Genomic DNA, 24647 nt, shown 5'->3' with positions numbered 1-24647 from the left:
TTCAGTCACATTGTATCAATTTAGCAATGGAATGAGAGAATCAATGTGCTGCAGGTCATTCAACACCCAGGGGAGGAAGAAAGGGGCGGGACTATACAATGAGCAGGTGGAGTCATCCTGGTATTACAATGTTTGGTTTATTTTTTTTTTCTTTACTTCCCTCTCCCTTTTAGAGTCAGAGCCTTTAAGGTCAGAAGGGACCAGTGTGATCATCTAGTCCGACCTGCTGCACCTTGCAGGCCAAAAGATCCCACCCACCCACACCTGTAATAGACCCGGGAGGGGAGGCAGCTCTGTGCACTGCCCCTACCCCAGGCAGCGCATGGAGGCCCTCTGCTCCCCTCCCCTCATGGGTGTGCAGAGATGTGCCAGCAGCACTGAGATGGCTCCCTGCCCACTCTGCCTCCATCCCTCCGTGCCGCTCCCAGAAATGGCCGGCATGTCCCAGCATCCCCTGGGGTGGCGGGAGAGTCTCCATGCACTGTCCCTGCCCCAAGTACCAACTCCGCAGCTCCCATTGGCCAGGAAGTGCAGCCAATGGGAGCTCTGGGGGCAGCGCCTGCAGGTAGCGGCACACGGAGACCCCCTGGCACGGCCCACTTAGGAGCTGCTGCCAGAGGGTTGTGTGTACCAGTCACTTTGGGAGCTGCAGTGCCCGGGGTAAGCGCCACCCCACCTGTACCCCAACCCCCTCCCCCAGCGCAGAGCCAGCACCGTGCACCCAAATTTCCTCCCAGAGCTTTGCTTGTCTTCCTTTCACCCAGAACCCTCCTTCTTCTCCTGGGCTGCAAGTAGCCATCCCTGGGAAGCCAAAAGGCAGGCACAAGATTCTGCCTCCCAGCAGCCAACCGCACCTCCCCAGGCTTTGCAGAACAACTGCTGGTGCTCTACTAACCGCACTTAGCTGCACTGAGGTGCTTAGCTTCTGCCCTGCCTTCCTCAGATTGACTTTCCTCTTTTGCCCCACTGAGCTACATCCCCAGATGGGCCAAGGGTGTTATAGGTTAGACTCAGAGCCCTCCTGTTTCCAGAGCACCCGGTGGCCTAAAAGCAGCATGGGGGACACATTCCCTGCTCTGAGGGCAAACCTGCTGTCCTGGAGGCTGCTGGTTCTTAGGAGTCGCTTTGCAGCAGGGCCAGATTCTATGTGTGGGGCAGAGAGAGTGGGTGCCCTGTACTCAGGGTGCAGAGATACACTCAGCCCTCTCCCCTGCATTGGGTGGGGGGTGCTGCCACCCCCTGCTGGAAGGTAATGTGTCGGGGGGGGGGCACTGTGAGTCACTCAACACCTGACCCTGGTGGCAGAAGTGCTGTGGGGAGCTCCAGGTGTTTCTAGGATCTGGTCTTTCCACCTGCCTGTGAAGTCCAGCTTTCCCCAGCACATTCACTGCGGTGCAACGGGGTCACTGTTTCCATGGCTGAACAGCAAAGAATCACTCCCAGTTTCCCTTCTATCGGCAGCAGGATTAGCCTATGTCAGTTGTTAATGAGGTGGATCTAGTTGTAGATTGTTATTCATTCCCCACCTTGACAATTCACACAGTCCCTTTCCTACTCAAATCCCCAGCACCTCGGTGATCCTGGTAGCAGGGGTTGGGGCCTGAGATTTTCAGGGTCCTTTTTACCCTCTACCTGGAGTGAACTCAGCTTTTCCCCCATCCCAGACATTCCATGAAATAACAACAGGGGCATAAAGAAAGAGGCGAGGGAACATCTCACAGCCAGGGCTGGATGTGCCCAGGGCCCCCTGCTTGTCCATTGTTTCCCTGGAATTTGGCCCCCTGCTTTGCTCAAGGGACAGAGAAAGATCTTGCTGTTCCTGTGTCTGTGCAAGGAAAATTGTGCTTCCCTAGGAAAGAGAGGCGGGAAATGGCCCCATGATGGGACAATATCCCCAGGATTAAGACCTAAGGACTCAGGCTGAGACCTGATAGAACTGCACTCACCTGGGATTTAACAAATTGTCTTCCATGGAGCAGGGCCACTTCCAGTGTTTTTGCCATCCCAAGTGGAAAAAAAAAAAGCTGCACTCAACTGGAGCTCTACCTCTGCCGCTGTTGGCCTCAAGTCCTTTGCTCTGAGAGGGACAAATTGCCTCTGAAGCCTCCCCTTTCCATTGACTGCCCCAGGCACCTGCTTGCTGCGCTGGTGCCAACCCTGCCATGGAGATACTGGAAAGACAGGGGAATCAGGAAAATACCATGGATTTGTTTACATTGCAAGTGAAGAATGACTAAAGCATTTTTGGTTTAAAGTCACTTTTTCCTGACTGGAAATCGAACCCAGGCCATGGCAGTAAAAGTGCCAAATCCTAACCACTAGACCATTAGGGAGGTAATAATGTTGTTTTTCTTCTCACTTATGTTACACTTTCTTAGGCTACTTTCTATCCAATTTCTGAAGCTGCTCCATTGTCCATTCCCTGAGGGGCTAAGAGCAGAAAGTGCAGGAATCCCTGTACTCAGGGTCACAACCTGAGTCCAACCCAAGCCACTGAAAAAAACTCAAATGATGCTTCCTCCAGCAGGATCACAGAGCCACACAAAAAAACCCATGAGGAACAATCCTCCTCTGCCTTCATTTACCCCATCGCAACCCTCTCAGCAGCCGACTCTTGTGGGAAGGACACTGAGCTGATAGGAGCTCTGGCACAGAGACCAAGGGAGGGGTGTTACACCCTCTCAGTGTGAGCTGATCACATTCTGACTCTGGAAGAGGAGGGAAAAGCGATGGCCACATGATGGGGCCAGTATGTACCACAACATGGTTCTTTTCTGTGGGATGACTGAACACTGACTGATCTCCACTCCCTTGGATTTGAAGAGATGTTTAGTTGTGCACTTAGGAGGCTGAAGCAATTTTATAGATGGTGACACTACGATTAAAGGGTTATTTAATGTTGTAGAAATTGTTAAAAACACTTAGCTTAAACTGGAACTGCCTGTTATTAAAGGCTGGTTTCCCCACCTCAGTTCCATAAGCTCTGCTAGAAACACCCTGGGTTCTCTCCTGCCTTGGTGGGAACTGGAGGGAATCGTCCCCTGCTGCCCTTGGCTCCAAGCTGGTTTTTCTGGGGAGGGGACGTGGAATTGATTTGTTCGCTGTTGAGAAGGGAGCCAGGCCAGTTCTCAGGGAATGAGAACTCCCAGCATCTTCCCAGCCCAGCCCAGGCTGCTGCCCTGTCCCAGCCTCTGTTCCCCTGGGGGCCCTGCATGTTTGACTCTAGAGCAGGCCGGGAGCAGCAGCTGAGGCAGAGGACAGCCTGGGCCGGGCAGATAAGAAGGAGTTTAGCAAGCAAAAAAGGTAAAATGGCAGTGGAGTATTACCTTGAACTCGACGGCATTTCTCCATTGGTCTGTCTGCTTTGGGGCAGGGACAATAATACGTCCTGCTGCATTCGTTATTTCAAAGGGCAGTTTAGGATTTTCATTCTCACACACAGTGCACAAAGCAAGACTCAACCTTTGCCGTAAACTAAACAAGCTGCTCACAGATTCTGGCAGCCACAATGAGCATTTGGGTGAGAGCTCAGACCTGCCCCTGTCCCAGAGGGAGACAGGGGTCATCTGTGTGGGGACTGGACCACTGACCTACCCGCTCCAAACTCCCAAACGTTCAGTAACTCTGGTATCAGTGCCTGTGAGTGTTATTTAAACCATAAGAAAAACCACACTGGGCTAGACCAAATGCCTATCTAGCTCTGAATGTTGTTTTCTGACAGTAGCCAATACCAGGTGCCCCAACAATCAGTCAACAAGGCACCACTGGGAGTTGAACCTAGGATCTTTTGTTTATGAAACAGAAGTTTTAGCCAGCTAAGCCATGGTGCCTGGGGGTAGCTATAATACACTATCTGCCCACACCTGACTCCCTGCCATCGCCACCAGGGCCTGACAAGCTTTGCTTGTGTTTGGATTCTGCAAAGCAGAGGAGCAGGTGAGGTTTTCCTTGCAAGCTGTGTGTGAGTGAATCTTTGGCCAGGTCTGCACTACAAAGTTGTTTCAGCAGAATTATATTGCTTAGGTGTATGAAAAACACACAACGCTCTCTCGGTTGGTAGCTTGTGGCTGGTGAACACACTGCAATGCCATGTCTGGCGACAAAAGTGCCCTGTTTTGCTGACAAAATAAAACGACTTCAATGAGAAGGCTAGAGCTTTTTGCAGCAAACTTAAAGTAACAGAGTAAATGTTGCTGTTCATTATATCACCATAACTGGCCTTCCCCAGTATCCCACAATGCCCGTCGTGAACTTGTCTGCCCTGCATTCCTGCTACAGAGCCATGGGCCCCTCCCCTTTCATCGCTCTGGGAAGTTCTGACAGCTGAGCCTGCTGCTCTGCTCCGGCAACCAGGAGCAAATCACCACCGTGGAATGCTGCTCTCTCCTGCACTGTGAACACAGAGCAGGGTGGTGGGAACTTCCTGACAGTGTAGGGGGGCCACTGGCATCCGAACTGTGACACGACCATAACACCCCTAGTCTCCATTAAATGATATCAAGAGATGGAGAATCCACCACTTTCCCTAGAAGACATTTTTCTCCAGCCCTCAGAACATTTGGTGGCTCTTTGCTATTGAATGAGCTCAACCTGTTTAGCTTATCAAAAGAAGATTGAAAGGTGATTTCACTGAAGTGTTGAAAGGCCTTAATGGAGAGAAAAGATTGGGTATGAAGGGGCTCTTTAATCGAGCAGAGAAAGGCATAACAAGACCCAATGGCTGGAAGGTGAAAAGAGACAAATTCATATTACAACTAAGGCACAAATATTCAACAGTGAGGATGATTCACGACAGGAACAAGCTCCCAAGGAAAGTGGTGGATTCTAATTCTAATTCCTTATGACTATTCTGTGTGTTTGTGTGTGCAGGGGAGGAACATGCTATACGCCCAGAGGACTTTATTCCTCCAGCCTTCAAGGACACAGGGGATGTCAAGGAGTTGCTCCTTCAATCCCCCCCACAGAAAGGCCCTTCTTAGGAAAGGCAAAATCCTGGAGAGAAAGAATAACACTGAACAAGACTCCAGAAAGACAGATTTTTATAATCACAGTGAGAAGTTTTTCATTTGACAAGGGACTTGAACCCTGGACCCTCAGATTAAAAGTCTGATGTTCTGCCAACTGAGCTAGCCAGGCTCACATAGGAAAAGTGAAAGTTGGTGCAGAGGTGAAGCTAGTCAAGAAAAAGCGAGACAGCCACAATAGGGGAAACCTGCTGCTCTGTCTCTCTTCCCAGCCCTGGCCTGGCTGGGTATTAGTGCTGGTTAAAACGACGGGAAAATATCGGCATCTACCAGCCTTTGATAGCTATACAAGACTCAGGCACAATACAGAGGTGCCCATCTGTAAGTGCCAAATGGTTGGATTGGCTAATGCAGCCTGTAGACATCCAGGGCACTCTGGGATATACAGCCAAGTGTCCATCACCATCATTATTTCAAAGGGATAATGATAATGGTAGCAAGGTTCACAACTGACTCAGCAGTTGCATACAAAGGTGCACGTTTGGCAGTTACGTTGGCTCAGGTTGGCCACCCCGGTCTAGATGTAGAAGTTACAACATTTAAACTTGAAAGAGGGGCCAATTTCCCCATCATTTCCCACCTTTACATCCAAACACGATGAAGGTAGCAGATAGAGCCAGAGCAGGTTGTCTATGGGACCAAGTATATGCAGAGTATCCTCGACAGAGGTTTGTTCAACCTGTTCTTAAAAGCCTCCGAGGACAGAGACACCACAGACACCCTTGGGAGCCTATTTCAGAGCTTAACTACACTCAGAGTCTGACATTGGTGACGTAGGAGGCTGAAAAAAACAACACTGGCTGTCAGAAAAAAACAGCCCTCCCTGGTGCGTTAAGCAGTAGGTTCCTGTGTTTTAAACACCCATGGCCTGGGTTCAATTCCCCCTAAAAACCAGAAGTTTTTCAATGAAAATCTCCATTCATTTTGCATTTGAAATGGAAAGGAAAAGAGGGCTTCTTGTCCTTATCAACAAGACAAAGAATGGCTTTTTTCTCAGTAAATATTTTTAAAAGGCGCTGACTCGACCTGAAGATCTCATTTCATTTGTATTTACAATGGAATGATTCTCTCTAGGATAGACAGAAATTCTTCAGCTAGACTCGGATTCCACGGGAATACGAGAAGCGATTGTGTCTAACACCTGCCTTTTTTTGGACAACAGTGATGTCCAAGTTTTCCATGGACATTTCCCTTTCAGCACCTCAGGCCCCATCCAGCAATACAAGAAACTGAAATGCACAGAAAGTTTCTCACCATAGGATTCACTGACCAGGCCGGGGGAAAAGTTTTGCCATTTGAAGATGTTTGAATTCCTTCCAACTTCTCTCATACAAATGTTGAATAGTTGGTGGTGTAAAGTTACAGGAGAGGTTGAAATTAGACTATTTCGTCAGATAGAAGACAGTGATTGTGTCAGGAGTGGGATGTGAATGGAGCCTAGAGCAACAAATGACAGGGTTAGGGGGCTTATTCCTTCACCCTCTCACTTCCCTGGTCCTTCTCGCATGAACAGAGAGCAACAATACCCGAAGTCCAAAGGCGCAAACAATTCGAAGTTTATTGGGGTGAACGTCCAGCAAGCCATGATTCCAGTTTCCTTCCTTAGTGTCCCCCTTCCCAGCTCTGACACCTCAGAGCCTTGTCTGTGTCCCTGTTTCTGTTCCCATCCCAGTTCCCATTTCCCCCTGTAGCAAAACGTGATCCCAATTCCCCCATCCCCAGTCCCTGTTCCCATTCCCCCCCCCCCGCCTTCCTGATTGACTGCAGACTATATAGTAAAACCTGAGTTCTGCTTAGCTATTCCTTAAACAATCATTTTACTGAAATGTAACTAACCAATCCTAATATACTGTAACATGGTTATTTAACCAATTATATTCCACCACCTTCATTGGTTTACACCCAACAAAATTAATTATACAGCAGACAGAAACAATCACAGAACCAGAGACCATGCAAATAAACATACAAAACAATACAGAAGGGAGGATTTCACAACTACATCTATACAGACATAAGGGTTTTCCAGCTGTGTCTATTGATAAGTGAGTTCTTGCCAGACAGGATGCTACCAAACTAAGTTTCCCTTTCTCTTGAGGTGATAGGAATATCAGGACAGGATTGTATTCCTCACAGCCCAATAGCACCTTAGTTCAATGTGACTAGTTGGGAATGTGAGGGTGTGACCATACACTTCCCAGCTTATGGCTGCCTTCGCTGCTTAGCCGAAGAACCAGGCCTCAGACTGTCACAGTAAGAGAAGGCCATTACATAGACAGACAGTGACTTTTTACTCTTTCTTTTATATCTTTATAACTAGCTAAGTGATAAAAATACACCTAAATTCTTAAAGTACAGGCCTCTGCAGACTGGCCTGAATCTCTGTATCCTAACAGTCCTCGAGGTCAAGCAGCCTCTGGGGACTCAGATCCTTCCACTGGCCAATTCCACCAGGGTCGTGTATAAACCAGGGAAGTTTGCCCCAATAGCCAGACCAGATGCCCCCTTTACACTTGTGCTCTGTCCTCATTGCTTCTCTCTCTCCCTTCCCCCCATCTCTGCTGCTCCCCCTCTGGGCTTTCTCAGCACCTGGCCCCACAGCACTTCCTGGGGGCCAGAGACTGCGCTTTCTACACCTGCTCCTGTGGATATGACCTCTCTCCTGATTGCTAAGGAAAGGAACCTTTCCAGGAAATGGCCACAGCTTCTGGGAATCCCTGTGTGGCTGTGAACAGAACTTGGCTCCTGGCACACAAGGCAACTTAAAAGCTGAGCACCCAGACAGGGGCTTGAACGCTGGACCCTCAGATTAAGAGCCTGATGCTCTACCAACTGAGCTATCTGAGCTTGTTGAAAAACACCTTCACCGTTCACCACAAGAGTGAGCAGGGAGGCAAAAGAGAGGCAAAAAAGTCCCTCTTTTTCTGCACAGCCACTGCCTGTCAGCAGGATTCCTCCTCCTCCTCCGGGAGACTAAATCTCCGCACCTAGACAGCCACTCTGTCCGCTGCACCCCAATTCCCCCATGCCTCAGCCTCCCTGCCAAAGTCCTGCACCTGGCTCCAGAGAATTAAGTCTCACATGTCGCTGGGAACTCGACTTCTTGTGGCCAGAGAGTCTCGGCCCCCTCAGTAGATGTCCTGAGAAACACAGTGTCTGGCTTTTCCAAAGAAGTGCTTAGACCCCCTCATCATGTGGATCAGATGATTCAGGATTTGAGTCCCATCGTGGTTGTGCTCACTTTGTGCTGCAAGTCCTGCTCCTTGCAGGGCTGGAACCTCTTCTTCGCTGCTCAGGCCAATGCTCTGGCTGCAGCTAGAGCCCCGGGAAGGAGTTGGGGGTTGGGCGTCACAAAGGCTGGGGCATGAGCCCCAGGTGCTTCCAGTCTCGCCTTTGCCCTTCCTGACTTGCCAAAAAAATGGGCGACTCCACTTCCAAAGTCAGCACCTTGAGTGGGAACGGTCAGAGGCCCCATCAGGGGGCCTGGCCCTGCTTTCCTACCTTCTTCTGATGTTGGCCACAGAGCATCAGCAGCCGCCCTGCATGCTGGCCTGAGGGTGGCCTTCAGTGGGGGTTTGGCATGCCAGGGAGCAGGGAGCAGCCTGGCCAGGTGTCTTTGTGGCTGTCTGCTGGCCATGCATAGGCATGGTTCTCCCCTCCTCTTGCCCTGCCTTCCATTGCTCTGTGGCTTTTAAGCTTCCCTTGGAGCTGTCAGCACCAGCCGCCTCTGCTCCAGGTGCCCAGAGGAGGAGAGGTGCTGGGCTCCAGCCTGGGACTCTGCCTCCCTCCTGCCTAGCCCTGACTATGAAGCCTGGCCCTGGCCCTCCTTCCTTCAAGCGCCAGGTGGGCAAGAGGAAAAGCACAGAGGCAAGTGCCAAACTTGTGAGCACCAGGTGGACCCGTGAGAATCCCAACCCTCAGGTGTCAGTAGCTAGTTCTAGAGCCCTGACCCACTGCAGCCGTCCCACCCAGAGGCCTGAGTCACCCAACAGGAGGGGAAAGACTGGCTCTTGCACAGCTGGAGACAGGGAAGTTGAGCACTGGGAGCTCCAGGGCTTTACCACAAGGTCCCACTGAGATTTCAACTCAGCTTGCAGGATTCAGAGTCCTGAGTGCTGCTCGTTACACCATGGCACCAGCTCGTGCTGCTTTCTCTGCACAGTCGTGACCCTCATGGGGCTGGCTTGTGTAAGGGACTTTTGGCCCCTTACTAAAACTTAGTGTGGGGGGGGTTGGTTGGCTAGTTCCCAGTCCCAATAGAAGGGGGAAGGATTAATGGGAAATCAAGACCCTGAAACTGACAGTCCCCAGGGGCAATGGGGAGAGGCCAAAGCTCTAAGTTAGCTGCACTGACAGGCCAGGCAGTGTAATGAGGGAGTCACCAGGCCAGGGGGTCCCATCCTCCGTGGGAGCTGGAACTGCCTGGGCCAGAGTGGGGCGGAGCTAAGGAGAGAGCAGGAGCCCGAGAAGAGCCGGGGAGCAGAGCTGGGCAGGTGTAGTGCCAGAAACTGCTCCCTGTAGGACTTTGCTACCTGCAGCAGTTACTGAGACCTGAGGTTGTTCTTATTTGCTGACTTGTCCTAACTGGCTCAAACTTGACAGTGGTGGGCGATGGAAGCATAAAGGCTTCATCCTCCAAACGACCCTGCCTGGTGTCCATCTGTATCTATTACCTCTTAACACAGGATTGTAAAAAATAGAGTGAGGTCATTTAAACATCATTTATTTTGCAGCTTCATTTACTGCGCTAACAATGTAGCATCCTGACACCGATACTTCTGCCCACGTGCCCTGTGGGTTGGACTCATTTTAGTGGGACGCGGGACATGTGGAGGATAATTTAAACTCTTAATTTTGTTACGGTTTCCCTGCAATATACGTCTCTGCTGGTGCGATTTCTGGCCATTGCACATCTATTGTATTTATTACAATAGCACAAGTAAGTCACACAAGTGACATAGTCTAGGGGCTTGGCTACACTTGCAAGTTAGAGCGCATTAAAGGAGCCCCAGGGGTCCTAACTCCTGAGGTGTCCACACTGGCAAGGCACATGGAGCACCTGGGCTCTGTAGGTGGAGCGCTCCTGGTAATCCACCTCCATGAGAAGCATAAAGCTCGCTGAGCCCTGCTGAAATACCCGGGCATCACTGTGGACGACGTGTTGCATCACTGCACTGTGATTGGGCTCAGGAAATGTCCCATAATCCCCTGAAGTCAAGTGCCCACTCTGGTCATTGTTTTGAAATCGGCTGCAGGCATGCGGAGATCCCCTTTCAACGCTCCGTTTCTGACAGCCGGCTGCTTATCTGCTCTGGGACAAAGCAACCGTTAGTGTGGAATGCTGCTGTTGTGAGTGCGTGTGTGTGTGTGGGGTGTCTGCTGCTGTCCGAACACACAAGACACCATGCTGACACACTCTCAGCCCCCCAAACACACTGTCTCTCCCCCCACGTACACACAACACGCTCCCTGTCACGCTCCCTGTCACACTCCACCCCCCGTTCCCCATTTGAAAAGCACGTTGCAGCCACTTGCACACTGGGATAGCTACCACAGTGCACTGCTCTCTGTGGCATTGCCAGAGCTGCTAATGTGGCCACTCCAGTGCGCTTGCAGCTGTCAATGTGAACACACGGCAGCGGTTTCCCTGCTGTGGTTTAACTCCCAGTGCTCTACATCTGCCAGTGTAGCCAAGCCCTAAATTTGCCAGACCAACTGAACTCAGTAACTGCCCTCCACCACCATGTGCAGTGAGTAGGGGCACAGTGAAGCACACACCACACTTGCTGGCTCAGCCATGTGCATGGTGGGGTGGCCACCTCCCCCTTGGTGAGACCTGGTCCCACCATCTCCGTGGAGCTCCAGTCTGCCCTGCTGCCATCCCTGTCTGTGTTGTCTTCTCTAGCAGTTGACTGGAAGGTGAGCATTGGCCACATGCCATGTAGCCGTGTTGTCTCCAAGGGCGAAAGCAGGAGGAATGGTGCCTTCAGAGCCCACCCAATATTCCATAACATAGTTAAGGAAAATATTTCTCAATGAACTCTCAGTAAAAGATCAGAAGCAGCCAGTGTCCGCATCAGTCTATGAGCATTGGTATTTTCTTGAAATTTCTCAGACCAACCTAACTAACACCTAACACCCATTTGAATTTCTTCTTTTCACACTGTTGCTCATTCTCAGGTTCGGCTTTGTCTCCAGACAGATCCATTCTCTTTCAGGACGGCCTTGCTCTTTCTGTCTGAGGTGTTGGAGTAAACACTCCCCTTCCTTCTATTCTCAGACAAACACTAGTATTAAGTGTTTGCTACTGATGGGTCTAGAAAGCATTTGTCAAGTGGAAGTTGCTGTTTCTGGGGGATTGCTCCCAAGATCCAGTACTTTGGGTTCAAATGTCTCCCAGCTTCCTTGGGGAAAATAACACCAAGGCTTTGTTGCAATATACAAGAAGGAAGGAGTTTTTCCACCCCAGATGGGACTGGACCCCACAATTTCTGGCTTCGGAAGCCAATGCCTTATCCATTAGGACACTGGGGCCCAGAAGAGCAGTAAAAAGAAGGATGGAAATTCCCTCTCAGGATTGCACATTCCTCACATTCACTCAGAAGCCAAATACCCATTTAATGGCCTTACAGAAACGTCTGCATCCCCTGGCAGCGAGGCAACTGGGCAGGTCGCTGACAGAGCTGAGCACCACCTTTCTGCCAGCCATCTTTAGAGAAGAACCCCACCCTAGAGTCACCCCTCCCTCCTTCAGGACCTCCACGGCTGTGGCTCTGAGTGGCAGTAGGATGATTAGGGGGCGAATCCGGGGCTGGAAGGGGGGTAAGATCGCCCTGTAAGGAGTAACCAGGTGGGGCAGACCCAGGGGGAGGCTGTGGGCTGCTGGTTGGTTGTTGGGATCCGAGCTTTAGATCAAAGCTGCACAGTGACCTGACACCCAGGGTTATAGGGCCGATATAGTGACCCCCTTACTGGCCTCGGTGACCCCCAAACCCTTGTTACTAAGGGCATTGAGGAGTCTCTGTCCCTTAATAACTTCTGGGAGCTCCCCAGCAGGCTGAGGGCATCAGCCACCTCCTGCCACACAGGTTAGACTCTGGGTGCTGTGCCAGCCGCCCCCTCGCTTGCAGGCCCAGTGTAAGAAGCAGGAGGCCCGGTGCTGGCAGAAGAGGGTTTTGATTAATCGACCTCTGTGTGATGGGCACAGGACACTTCCACTCAGTAGCACAGCTGGGGGGAGCAGGGGGAGCAGCTAAGGACGTCGGGATCCTCCGGTGGGGGTGTGGAGCAGCCGTTCGTTTTCCTGTTCGCACTCCTCTGCGGTGTGAAAATCGGGGAGGGGAGGCAGAAGCCCCACTTCCCTCCCGAAATGACGCCCAGTGGGGGAAGCCAGGACAACAGGGTGGGGCGGCAAGTGGTGGCCAGACTCTCACCGCCAGGGTCTAGTCTAGCTCAGGGTCCAGCTCAACTTCCTCCCCGCACCACTGGCCCCCAGTCCCCTTCCACCGCCAGGTCAATCCGGGCACTAGGGCAGGAACGGGGTGAGGCAGCAAGTCAAGCTGAGCAAGGCAGGCAAAAGCGAGTCTTGTCTTCATGGGCCGCTCACAATGACGTCCTTTTTGTGTGCAACCGCTGCAAAAATATCTCGGGCGGAGAAGCAACAGGCCAAAGTATTACCACGCAGCTGCCAAAGTAGCTCAGTTGGGAGAGCATTAGATTGAAGTTCTAAAGGTCCCTGGTTCAATCCCAGGCTTTGGCAGGCCCTTTGTCCCCTCTTTGCACAGTGCTGGCTTGTTTTCTGGGAGCACAATGGTCCCTGCACCCAAGGTGAGTCCCTGAGCTTGGGCTCTGCAGTAGGAAAAGTTATTGTGGGCTTCCACCCCTAATTGGCTGGCCTGACATTTAACAATGAGGGACAGGAGCTGTCTCTCCTAAGTGAGTTATTGGTGGACCCAATATGGCAGGAAGAGAGTGCCAGAGGGGGTGCTGGACAGTGACAGGCAGGTATAGAGGATGAAAACTCTTCTGTGCAGCTGAGGGAGGGCAGTACCAGGGAAGGGGCATGTGTGAAAGTGGCCCTGTGGAAGGGAGTTGGGGGCCCAGGAGGAGGCACTTGATGTTCAGTGCCTTGGAGCAGCTGGGCTTGGACATGGTGGGTGTTCAGGAAATGCACATTAACAACTCTAGGGTAGCTTGACGGGCAGAGGGTGATTGGAGGAAGGGCCCATCTCTCTGGTCCTCCAGGCCAGGGAAGAATGATGGGGTTGGAGTCGTGTTCTTCACATTCACAGTGCGAGTACAGAAGGTGCTGGAGCTCCGACCAGGGAGGGCATTACTGGTGGCTTTGTGCTCCATGGCACTGGTTACTGCTATATTAGTGTGTATGGTCCCCAGTTAAGGTGGAAAAGGAAAGTTCTATGAAGGAACTGCTCCCTTCTTCTAGACCGCACGGTGTTTGGTGTTGGGGGGTATTTCAATTGTTGCACCGGCCTGAGGACTGCTGGTCCTGTTTTCCCGACTGTCAGAGGAAACTCTTCTATGATGAGCACTACCTGGCGCAGGTCTGTAGCGAGGTCGGCTTGGAGAACATGTTTCTGCACAGTGAACCAGTGGAGGGCGGGCGGTAGCCTCCTATTCCTCTGACCCGAGCTCACAGCAGCCGCAGAGGGGATACACCTTTCTGCGGGGACAGGCCAGGAGTCGCACTGACCGGATTTACATGAAGGAGAGTACATCGACAGCCCAGTGCAGGCTGGAGCCAATGGACTGTTCGGATCACGCAGCTCTCACCGTGTGCTCAACGTGGGCAATTCCCTGACCCAGGGCAGAGGACATTGGAAGCTGAACATCCAGAGCTTGCAAGATAAAGGAGCAGGGGGGTGAGGCCTGGCGGTGTTGGCAGAACGGGAAAGCATCAGAGGGTTCTGTGGTTACCAGGGGGATTGGTGGGAGTCGGTGAGGGAGGAGTTGGCTGCTTTGTTCCGGCGGCTGGGGAAACACCACAACATTAAAGAAACCAACAGTGCCAAGTCCTGCAGTGTCGCCTGTGGGATTTCCACAAGAGCATCCAGGCAGGGGAGCCAGTCAGCGTGTGACTGTACGACCGGATCAAGCGACAGCTGCCTGAGTTCAAGGAGATGAGGCTGCAGTTGGCTGATATGAGCGGGAGCATCGAGTGAAGGGAGGAGCAGACTCCCCTGACATTTTTGCAGCCTGCAGGGAATGGAGACAAAGCAGGGGGATACGGGGACTCAGAGCAGGACCTGCGGATCTGGTAGTGCAGGACCACAGTCGCTGGAGGAGGAGAGAGAGTCCCGCGAGAGGAAGCTGATGGTGGGAAGCAATAAGTGCAGAGTGCAAACCAGCCAAGAGTCACAGGGGTCTAGAAAATAAAATAGCAGCAGGTCCCATGGTGTAATGGGCAGCACTCAGGATTTTGAATCCTGGAATCTGAGTTCAAATCTCAGTAGGACCTCGTGGCAATACGTTGCTTTGCTACAAAGCCCTGGAGCTCAATGTGTTTGGCTACCTTCTCTCAGGTAGAGAGTGAGGTTTTTCCGTCCTGCTGGGTGACTGATGCCCACTGGAGATAGGTCTTTGGTCTGGCTGGTTCAATGGGCTGGGGCTATAGGTTGGGGTCCTAGAACTTAACAGTCTGGCTAGAGATTCCTGTGGTTTGACCATATGGTTGCTTCTTGCTGCTTCACCTGATACCCACAACTTTGGTCCCTGTAGCTGCCACACTCTTCCTCTTGCTCACATGGCATTTAAAGGAAGGAGGGCCAGGGCCGGGCTTCATAGTCAGGGCTAGGCAGGAGGGAGGCAGAGTCCCAGGCTGGAGCCCAACACACCTCTCCTCCTCTGGGCACCTGGGGTGTTGTTCCCCCCTGTTCAGGCACCCCTGGGTCCCTGCACTTCCCACAGCTCTCCCTGATTTCAGCTCTTAGTGAGGGAGCCTCACTGCTAGCGCAGACTGGGCAGTTTCTTGCATGAGAGACACTGTCCCAAAGCAGGACTAATGCTTAGAGCTGGTTATCAGTGATTTCAGATCTGTTGGTCCGCAGCAAGACTCTCCATTGAGTCTTAACCACCTCTGTTATTACACAGGGAAGAACAAAAGGGTCAAATGGTGCCTGGAACCCTTAAGAAGAATCCACCCCACCGAGTACAACACTTGTCGCTACCTGCTCTCAACTCCACTGAGAATGTTTTGGGGTCACTCCTTGCCTGTATCAACCTAGGGGTCTCAGAGAGTCATAGTTAACAGGTGCTCCAGTGGCACAATTGGTTAGCGCACAGCCCTTATAGGGCAGTGCTGAGAGGAGCTATGCTGAGGTTGTGAGTTCAAACCTCACCTGGAGCACTGGTTTTCATTAACCAAGTGCCGTCACCCCCTCATTTTGCCTGTGGAATGTAGAATTCCAGCCCTGGGGGCCCTCAGGAGGGGGCTAATAAAAAATACCCCCTTCACTTATTACCTCCTCTCCAGAGCACAGGTCAGAAGCTACCTTCCTTTCTCAGCCCCTGTGCCAGGATCCCTCAAGCAGAGCCTGGAGTCCTGCCCATGGCGTCTGTGCTATTGACAAAGACTAAGTGACAGGGACAAAACACTCAAATCCCGCCTGGTGCGGGGAGCCAGGTTTGCTCTTCAAATTCTGTCGTTGGTACATTTCCAGGCCTGGGAATGTCCCACAACAGCATTGAATGGGAAGCTGCCTGCAGAACAGTTACACTGCACAGAGCTCCTGCGGAGGAGGGGTGGGAATTAGTAACATTTTGAGGATCGTTTGGGAAATGAGCCTTTGCTGACAAGGTTTGTCTCTGTCCATATTTCACCTTCAGGTGTTATGTTGAGGGATCTTTAGTATATTTTTGTGAGGTTAATAACTATCTCCTCAACTTTACTTACTCAACTTAAAAATTGGTCACTTGATTTTTGCATCTCCCTGTGAAAATACAACTGACGTGTGGCTTTCTACAGGGGGTCATGATGTTAAAGTTGGGGAATTCAGTCTCTGTACTTCTGGGGGGGTGGGCTGCTTTTTTACAGCTGCCTCAGGGCCAGGCACACTGGGCTGTTAGCTGCACCCACTGTCCTTGCCAGAGGCCCCTGCTGAACCCTGGGCGGCTGCACTGCCATGCTGGGGTGACTCTGCAGGTAGAGGAGCTGCTGTGGAGCAATGTAGAGCAGGTGCAGGAAGGAGATGGGGTTACTATTCACATTCTGAACTGCACAGTTTTCCAAATTTGGGACTAGATTCATAGATTCATAGACTTAAGGTCAGAAGGGACCATTATGATCATCTAGTCTGACCTCCTGCACCATGCAGGCCACAGAATCTCACTCACCCACTCCTGTAACAAACCCCTAACCTATGTCTGAGTTATTGAAGTCCTCAAATTGTGGCTTAAAGACCTCAAGGTGCAGGGAATCCTCCAGCAAGTGACCCGAGCCCCATGCTGCAAAGGAAGTCGAATTTCCGAGAACAATTCTAGGGGAAGGTGAACGCAGAGCAATGACACTGGAGATGCCCAGACCTCCAATAGGGGCAATGTGGAAATTAATAATGGGAAGATCATTTGTGAAATTAGTCGTCACTGACAAGATTTGTCTCTGTTCCTATTTCATGCTGTGGTGTTAGTTAGAGGAATCAGTACAGATTTTTACTATATTAATTAAACACTTAATTTTATTTAATCAAGCCAAAAACTTAGTATCACTTATTTTTTCTCTGTCCTAGCAAGAATGAATTGAATTTTGTGACTTTCTGGAAAGTGCAGCAAGATTAAATGTGGGAAATTCAGTCTCTGTGTTTGTGAGCTGATGTTTTCCTCTCACAGGTCAGTGCCTGCATTGAAATACCCAGCGGGATATAAGGGCTGGTGTATGCTGGGCACTGAACTGGCAGAGCGACGTCTCTCAGGGTGTGACCCCCTCTCCAAACCCATAGAGTTAAGGTGACCTAAGCCCTGGTTAGATAGTGCTGAAGGAAAGTAAGAATTGTTCTGTCCATGTAGCTATTACAGGGATGGGAAAACCCCTCCAGTCACTGTCTACTCCAAAGTGCTATAGCAGTGCCACAGCAGCGTTTTAAGTGTAGACAGAGTGAAACTAGATTTATCTCCAGTTCGCACTGTGGATGCTCAGGCACTAAGACTACAATAATAACAACAGCAGCAGCACAGCTTGCGTAGTTGGCAGGATTCAAACCTGCGCAAGGAGACCCCAATGGATTTCTAGTCCATCGCCTTAATCACTCAGCCACAACTACTTGATGTACTCCTGTATCATTACATGATGATTTTGTTCTCACTAAATTGTCACTTCAAATTGTTTGCTCAGACCAGCTTCCCCAGCACACTCACGACTGCGCATTAGTGTAAGTGTGTCCTTGGCTGAACAGCGAAAATTCCTGCCCATTTCCCTTCCGGCTGGAGCAGGATGAGAGTGTGTTTGTGTTAATGACATTGCTGTAGATTGTTGTTCATTCCCCACTCTGACAATTCAGACATTCCCTTTCCTAGTCAAATCTCCAGCACATCGTTCCAATAGCAGGGGTCAGGATTTCTCTGGGCACTGAAATTTTTCAGACAGCTGGTGCGTGAACTCAGCCTTGCATTCCATCCCTGATGTTTCATGGACTAACAACAGCAGCAGAAAGAAAGAGCTGAGCCAATATCTCCCTGGCAGGGATGCAGGTGCCACGTCCCCTCTGTCTGACCGTCGCCACAGCAGGAGAAAAAGGTTCACTGGCATCGAATGCGGTGGGTCAGACCAGAGACACAGGGAGGTTTTGCTGTTTATGGATCTGTGCAAAGGAAATTTTGTCTCTGTGTGAAACTGAGGTCAGAAATGAAACGTCCACATGGTGGCCCAATGCTCTAGGGAATGTGGGTGAAGGACTCGGGCTGAGAAATGATTTAACAGGGGTTTGTTTCAATTTATTGCCCTGATTAAAAGGCAGCCACTGTTGTTAGTACTTGTACCTGTGTAGGGACACCCCAGTGGGTGTCAAGTCCATTGTCTTCACCAGGGGCAGTCGATTATTTTAGCAAAGTACAAATTTCTTGGTCAAGGCCTAGGCTCCAGAGAAAACAATACACTGCTGATAAGAAGAAGTATGTCAAAAGATTTTGCAGCCACCATGGGCATAACTATGATGTGTCGTGTTTCACTCTTTATATCTGGCGCCACCTCCTTTCCCTTTAGCCTTGTAGTTGACCAAGGGCAAAGCTGAACATCTCCTCAGATACCAGGGAGTGTTTATGTCCATTCCTGCGAGCTACACAGGGGTTGGATGTTGCTGCTTTCAATCCTCCGGCTCTGCCGGGATAAGGAACAATTCAGGCTGTCACTGAACTGAAGGAGGAAGATCAGTTTTTGACAGGGAGAGGGATGCCTCCTCTTAAAGGTGTTTGTCTGGCTGGCAGTCCTGGTTCCCAGGTCTCGCCTGTGGGGCTCCAGCAGTTTTGGGACCAGGTCACTCCCTTGGCCCCACTGGCCACCCCCAGGCGCTCCCCCCCAGGGGCCCCATCAGTGCAGCGGAGCTGAGCAGCGTTTGCCTGCTCGCTCCAGTGGCTGCTGGCCCCTCCCAGAGTCTGCACGCCCTCCTTCCCCACCCCCACCCCCACCCCCCAAACTCCCTCCCAGAGCCTGCACCCCACCCCTCCTCCTGTTCCCCCCACCCCCTGCCCCAGCCCAGAGCCTGCACCCAGCACCCAAACTCCCAGAGCCATAACAAGGAATTTTTGTGCCCGAGGCAAGGGCCGGCTCCAGGATCTTTGGCGGCAGGTCCCTGAGTCCCTGTTGGAGGGAAGGACCTGCCGCCCAATTGCTGCCAAAGAAGCAGCAGCGGTAGAGCTGCCGCTGAAGCGCCGCTGATCGTGGTAGAGCTGCGCCCCTCCACTCTGTGCACCCGAGGCAAGTGCTTCACTCGCCTCACCCTTGTTACGGCGCTGCAAACTCCATCCCAGAGCCTGCCCCCCAGAACCCCTCCCCCACCCAAACTCCCTCCCAGAGACCAGCCTCTCACCCCTTCTGCACCCAAACTCCCCCCAGAGCCTACACCCCTCCTGCACCCCAATCCCCAGCAGGGGGGCAGGGGTTTGAAATGAATTTAAACACTCAGCATTTTCCTGTGCAAATCAATAAAGACCTAGCAGAGCTGTCCAGCAGCTGAAATCAGTTCCAGTCCTCAGCGTCTCTAAGAGGGACACTCGGTAGCTGAGGCATGTGGGACACCTCTGTGGTGAGGACAGGTGAAAAAATGCTGGATTCAATGAAAGCTGAGACCATAGGAGGGGAAGGTGAACGGCAGCACCACACAGGGTCATAACACTCAGACACGGGGCTTCACTGTCACTGCCCCTGTGTTTTCCATTATTTATTTCCCCCTCCCCCACACACTGTCACACACAACCGTCTCCCCTTGAGCCCAATCCAACCCTCCCCCTCTCCCCCACACACACCATGGGACACAGCCTCTCGGTGAGTTACTCAGATGGGGGCTTGTCTCTGCATCTCCCCAACAGGGGAGCAGGGAGCCGAAAGGGCCACAGGAGACCAATGGAGCTAGGCAGGGATAGAAAAGACTTCCCCTCCCTTCCCAAGAGTCCCGTTAATCTCACCCATGGGACGTTCCAGCACCGGGTGGGCTCAAAGCACCAACCTTCCCCTCAGCAACGGAAGGGGGAACCAGCTCTATCACATGGAAGGAGGCTCCCCACCTCTGCTGCTGCCATCCTGCAGCCTTTAATATGGATTTGTTTTAGCTAATGCAACCCCCCTCAACCCCTAATCCATCCATGAATCAAGGAGAAAAGACACTCACTCAGGCACCAGAGGTGCAATGGGTTAGTGCCCAGTACTTACAGAGCAGTGCTGAGTGGAGTCATGCTGAGGTTGTGAGTTCAAACCTCACCTACAGCGCTAGTTTCTTTTAAGCAAATGGCTTCTGCCAATCATTTTGTCCTGCAGAAAATACAATTGCAGCTCAGAAGACACCGGGGTCCCCTTGCTTTACAGAGAGCAGGGCAGAGTCCACAGATCTACCAGGCTCTGCTTTCCACCAGCCACCTGTGTCAGGAGGGGTCAGGCAGAGCCCAGAGCACTGCCCCCGACTCCCCCTCAGTCTTTGCTCCCCAAACCACCTGTGTGCTCACCCTCTTCGCTGTGAGACTCAAACCCTGCCTGGCTTTCTCTATGTTGGGGGGGGGGGTTTCATCTGTCGTGTTGATGTGCATGTGGGTCCTGTGCGATTTTGGTGGATGCCTGGCATAGTTTTGTGTGCGTGGGTGTGTGTATGATTTTTGCATGCAGATTGGTTTTTGCTTAGTATTCTTTTGGTATGTGGGTTTTGTGTTTCCTGTTGTGGGCTTTTGCTGTATTTTTGGTGTGGATTTGTTCTTTCTATATTTTGTGTGGCTTTCCCTTATGTGTATATGGCTCTGTGTGCTGTGTGGGTTTGGTTTTTGTTTATGTCTGTGTGGGCCTGTGCAGTCTGTGATTTTCTCATTCTCTCTGTGTGTGTTTGTCTCTCTGTTTGTATCTTCATGTGTAAATTCACTGGAACTTTTCAAAATCTGCACAACTTTGCCAATTTTCACCAGGGATTTTTCTCCATTAACAAATTCTCACTTGTTCCCTACCAGTTGGTGACCATTGCCCCAGGGGCCTGTCAGTCTCAGGGTCCTGATTTCCCATTGACCCTTCCCCCTTCTATTGGGACTGGGAACTAGCCAACCAAAAAAAACCCACTCAGTTTTAGTAAAGGGCCAACAGTCCCTTACACAAGCCAGTCTTGTGAGGGTCACCAATGTCCAGAGATGGCAGCACAAGCTGCTCCCATGGTGTAATACACAGGACTCTGAATCCTGTAATCTGAGTTCAAATGTCAGTAGGACCTTGTGTTAGTGGGTGGTAAAGATCTGGTGCTCAAAGTGCTTTCCTAGCTCCACCTATATAAGAGTGAATCATTTCCCTCCTGCTGGGTGACTCCTTCCCCACTGGAGCCAGGTCTTTGGTTGGGGTCCAGAAGTGGCTGTGGCTGTCTGGTGGGTGGGATTCTCACTGCTTCACCTGATGCCCCCAAGTTTGGTGCTTGTGGCCACACCTTTCCTCTTGCCCACATGGCACTTGAAGAAAGCAGTGCCAGGGCCAGGCTTGATAGGGAGGCAGAGTCCCAGGCTGGAGCCCAGCACCTCTCCTCCTCTGGGCACCTGGAGCAGAGGCGGCTGGTGCTGACTGCTCCAAGGGAAGGCTTAAAAGCCACAGAGCAACTGAGGGCGGGGCTAGATGAGGGCAGGCCCATGCCTGTGTGGCCAGCAGACAGGCAACAAGACTCCCGGCCAGCCTGCTCCCTGCTCCCTGCCATGCCAAACCCCCACTGAAGGCCACCCGCAGACCACCATGCGGGGCGGCTGCTGATGCTCTGTGGCCAACAACAGAAGACAGTAGGAAAGCAGGGCCAGCCCCCATGGTGGAGCCTCTGACTGTTCCCACTCATGGTCCTCACTTTTGCAGTGGGGCAGGAGATTTTTACCCCAAGAGGCTTTTCCCCAGCTGGTGAGAAGCAGAGAAACACCCAGGCTCCCAAGGTGCTATGTAGCAACCCCCTCCAGCACAGGGACAGGCGCACACTTGGAAGAGGGAAACTGCTCCACACGCTAGCCCGGGCAGCCGCCCATTTTCTTTGGCAAGTCAGGAAGGGCAAAGGCGAGACTGGAAGCACCTGGGGCTCATGCCCCAGCCTTTGTGACACCCAACCCCCAACTCCTTCCCGGGGCTCTAGCTGAAGCCAGAGCATTGGCCTGAGCGGCCAAGAAGAGGTTCCAGCCCTGAAGGGAGCAGGACTTTCAGCACAATGGTAAAACTGCAGCAATACAACCGTAAAGTGACTTGAACTTTCAATCACTTGAGCCAAAGTCAGATATCTTAGTCATTAGACCACATAGACACAGGAGCAAAGCTACTTCAAACACTTTTTTGGAAAAGGTGGACACTGTGTTTCTTGGGTCATCTACTGAGGGGGGGGGGAGACTCTCTGGGCACAAGAAGTCGAGTTCCCAGCAAGACGTGAGATGTAATTCTATGGAGCCAGGTGAAGGACTTTGGTAGGGAGGCTCAGGCATGGGGAATTGGGGTGCAGCAGACGGACTTGCTGTCTAGGTGCTTAGATTTAGTCTCCCTGAGGAGGAGGAGGAATCCTGCTGACAGGCAGTGGCTGAACAGAAAGAGGAGGGGTTCCTGGGACTTTTTTGCCTCTCTTTTGCCTGCCTGCTCACTCTTGTGCTGAACGGTGAAAATGTTTCTCAACAAGCCCAGGTAGCTCAGTTGGTAGAGCATCAGGCTCTTAATCTGAGGGTCCAGGGTTCAAGCCCCTGTCTGGGCACTCAGCTTTTAAGTAGCCTTGTGTGCAAGGACCCAAATTCTGTTCACAGCCACAGCTGGATTCCCAGAAGCTGTGGCCATTTCCTGGAAAGGTTCCTTTCCTTATCAATCAGGAGAGAGGCCACATCCACAGGAGCAGGCCTAGAACATGCAGTCTCTGGCTGGCAGGAAGCGCTGTGGGGCCAGGTGCTGAGAAAGCCCAGAGGTGGAGCAGCAGAGATGGGGGGAAGGGAGAGAGAGAAGCAATGAGGACAGACCGTAAGTGTAAGGAGAGTCTGGTCTGGCTATTGTTGGGAACTTCCCTGGATTTTACAAGACCCCAGTGGAATTGGCTGGCGGAAGGATCTGAGTCCCCACCCCCTTACCCAGAGGCTGCCCGACCCCAAGGATGCTCTTTCTACTCTGGTGTGTGGTAGAGTCCTCGTAACCCCAACAAGGCTGGGCCCAGGAATCCTGGGGGGCTTGACCTCCCCAATCTTGTCATGATCACTTGAACAGGGCTACAGTGTCTCCACTCTGGGCACTTCCCTGACCCACTCCTCATTGCATGTGCTTCAAGCAAACACCATTTATTACCCAGCAATCAATGTAAAACACAAGGAAAGATGGGAAAGGAAAACACGTCACGCTGTTCTGTGGCGCAGGGAGATCACAACCAGCGTCTCTGGAGGGTCAGGGCAGGTCACAGTCTCTCCCTCACATGTCCCAGGCCTCCTCCCCAGGCCCTGGCTGTGCTGCAGGGACACCACGGGCTGGACACTTGCTCTGGCAGTGGCCACATGCTCTAGGGACAGGCCCCTTGTTCCCAATGTCTGCCACCCACGTAGAGCTGGTCCCATGGTGTAATGGGCAGCACTCAGGACTTTGAATCCTGCAATCTGAGTTTAAATGTCAGTGGGACCTCCTGGAGATATGTGATTTTGCTGCAAACCCCTGGAGCTCAATGTGCTTGGCTACCCTCTCTCAGGATGAACTAGAGTGAGGTTTTTCCCTCCTGCTGGGTGACTGATGCCCACTGGAGATAGGGCTTTGGTCTGTCTGGTTCAATGAGCTTAACAGTCTGGCTAGAGAGTCCTGTGGGTTGACCATATGGTTGTTTCTCACTGCTTCACCTGATGCCCACAACTTTGGTCCCTGTACCTGCAGCTGCCACACTCTTCCTCTTGCCCATATGGCATTTAAAGGAAGGAGGGCCAGGGCCAGGCTTCATAGTCAGGGCTAGGCAGGAGGGAGGCAGAGTCCCAGGCTGGAGCCCAGCACCTCTCCTCCTCTGGGCACCTGGAGCAGAGGCAGCTGGTGCTGACAGATCCAAGGGAAGGTTTAAAAGCCACAGAGCAACCAAGGGCAGGGCAAGAGGAGGGGAGAACCATGCCTATGCGTGGCCAGCAGACAGCCACAGAGACACCCAGCCAGGCTGCTCCCTGCTCCCTGGCATGCCGAACCCCCACTGAAAACCACCCACAGCCAGCTGCTGATGCTTTGTGGCCAACATCAGAAGACGGTAGGAAAGCAGGGCCAGCCCCCCTGGTGGGGCCTCTTACCGTTCCCACTCTCTGTGCTCACTTTGGCAGTGGGGCAGGAGATTTTACCCCAGGAGGCTTTTCCCCAGCTGGTGAGAAGCAGAGAAACACCCAGGCTCCCAAGGTGCTATGTAGCAAGTACCCTCCAGCACAGGGACAGGTGCACACTTGGAAGAGGGAAACTGCTCCACACGCTAGCCCGGGCAGCTGCCCAGTTTCTTTGGCAAGTCAGGAATGGCAAAGGCGAGACTGGAAGCACCTGGGGCTCATGCCCCAGCCTTTGTGACGCCCACCCCCCACTCCTTCCCGGGGCACTAGCTGAAGCCAGAGCATTGGCCTGAGTGGCAAAGAAGAGGTTCCAGCCCTGAAGGGAGCAGGACGTTCAGCACAAAGGTAAAATTGCACAACCACAACAGGACTTGAACTCTCAATTGCCTGCTTTAAAGTCAGATGCCTTATCCATTAGGCCACAAGGTCATAGAAACAAAACCTTTCCAAGCACTTATTTGGAAAAGGCAGACACTGTGTTTCTCAGGTCCTCTACTGAGGGGGGCCGAGACTCTCTGGGCACAAGAAGTCGAGTTCCCAGCGAGATGTGAGACAATTCTCTGCAGCCAGGTGCAGGACTTTGGCAGGGAGGCTCAGGAAGCGGACGGACTGGCTGTCTAGGTGCTTAGATTTGGTCTCACTGAGGAGAAGGAGGAATCCTGCTGA

The 24647-nt window shown here is 52.1% G+C and overlaps 4 non-coding genes across 4 annotated transcripts; 3 read left to right on the top strand and 1 right to left on the bottom strand.

Annotated features, from left to right (window-relative positions):
* Nucleotides 1–7798: 7798 nt before the first annotated feature.
* On the bottom strand, nt 7799–7871 carry TRNAK-CUU. The gene has a single exon. It is a non-coding gene; the product is annotated as a tRNA-Lys (tRNA).
* Nucleotides 7872–12710: 4839 nt separating this feature from the next.
* On the top strand, nt 12711–12783 carry TRNAF-GAA. Its single transcript has one exon. It is a non-coding gene; the product is annotated as a tRNA-Phe (tRNA).
* Nucleotides 12784–15293: 2510 nt separating this feature from the next.
* TRNAI-UAU lies at nt 15294–15387 on the top strand. Its single transcript has 2 exons — nt 15294–15331; nt 15352–15387. It is a non-coding gene; the product is annotated as a tRNA-Ile (tRNA).
* A 6954-nt stretch (nt 15388–22341) lies between these two features.
* TRNAK-CUU lies at nt 22342–22414 on the top strand. The gene has a single exon. It is a non-coding gene; the product is annotated as a tRNA-Lys (tRNA).
* Nucleotides 22415–24647: the final 2233 nt, after the last annotated feature.

The sequence above is a fragment of the Mauremys mutica genome, unplaced genomic scaffold (assembly GCF_020497125.1).
Source record: "Mauremys mutica isolate MM-2020 ecotype Southern unplaced genomic scaffold, ASM2049712v1 001048F_np12_obj, whole genome shotgun sequence".
Classification (NCBI taxonomy): domain Eukaryota; kingdom Metazoa; phylum Chordata; order Testudines; family Geoemydidae; genus Mauremys; species Mauremys mutica.
This window is presented reverse-complemented; position numbering and strand designations above follow the sequence as displayed.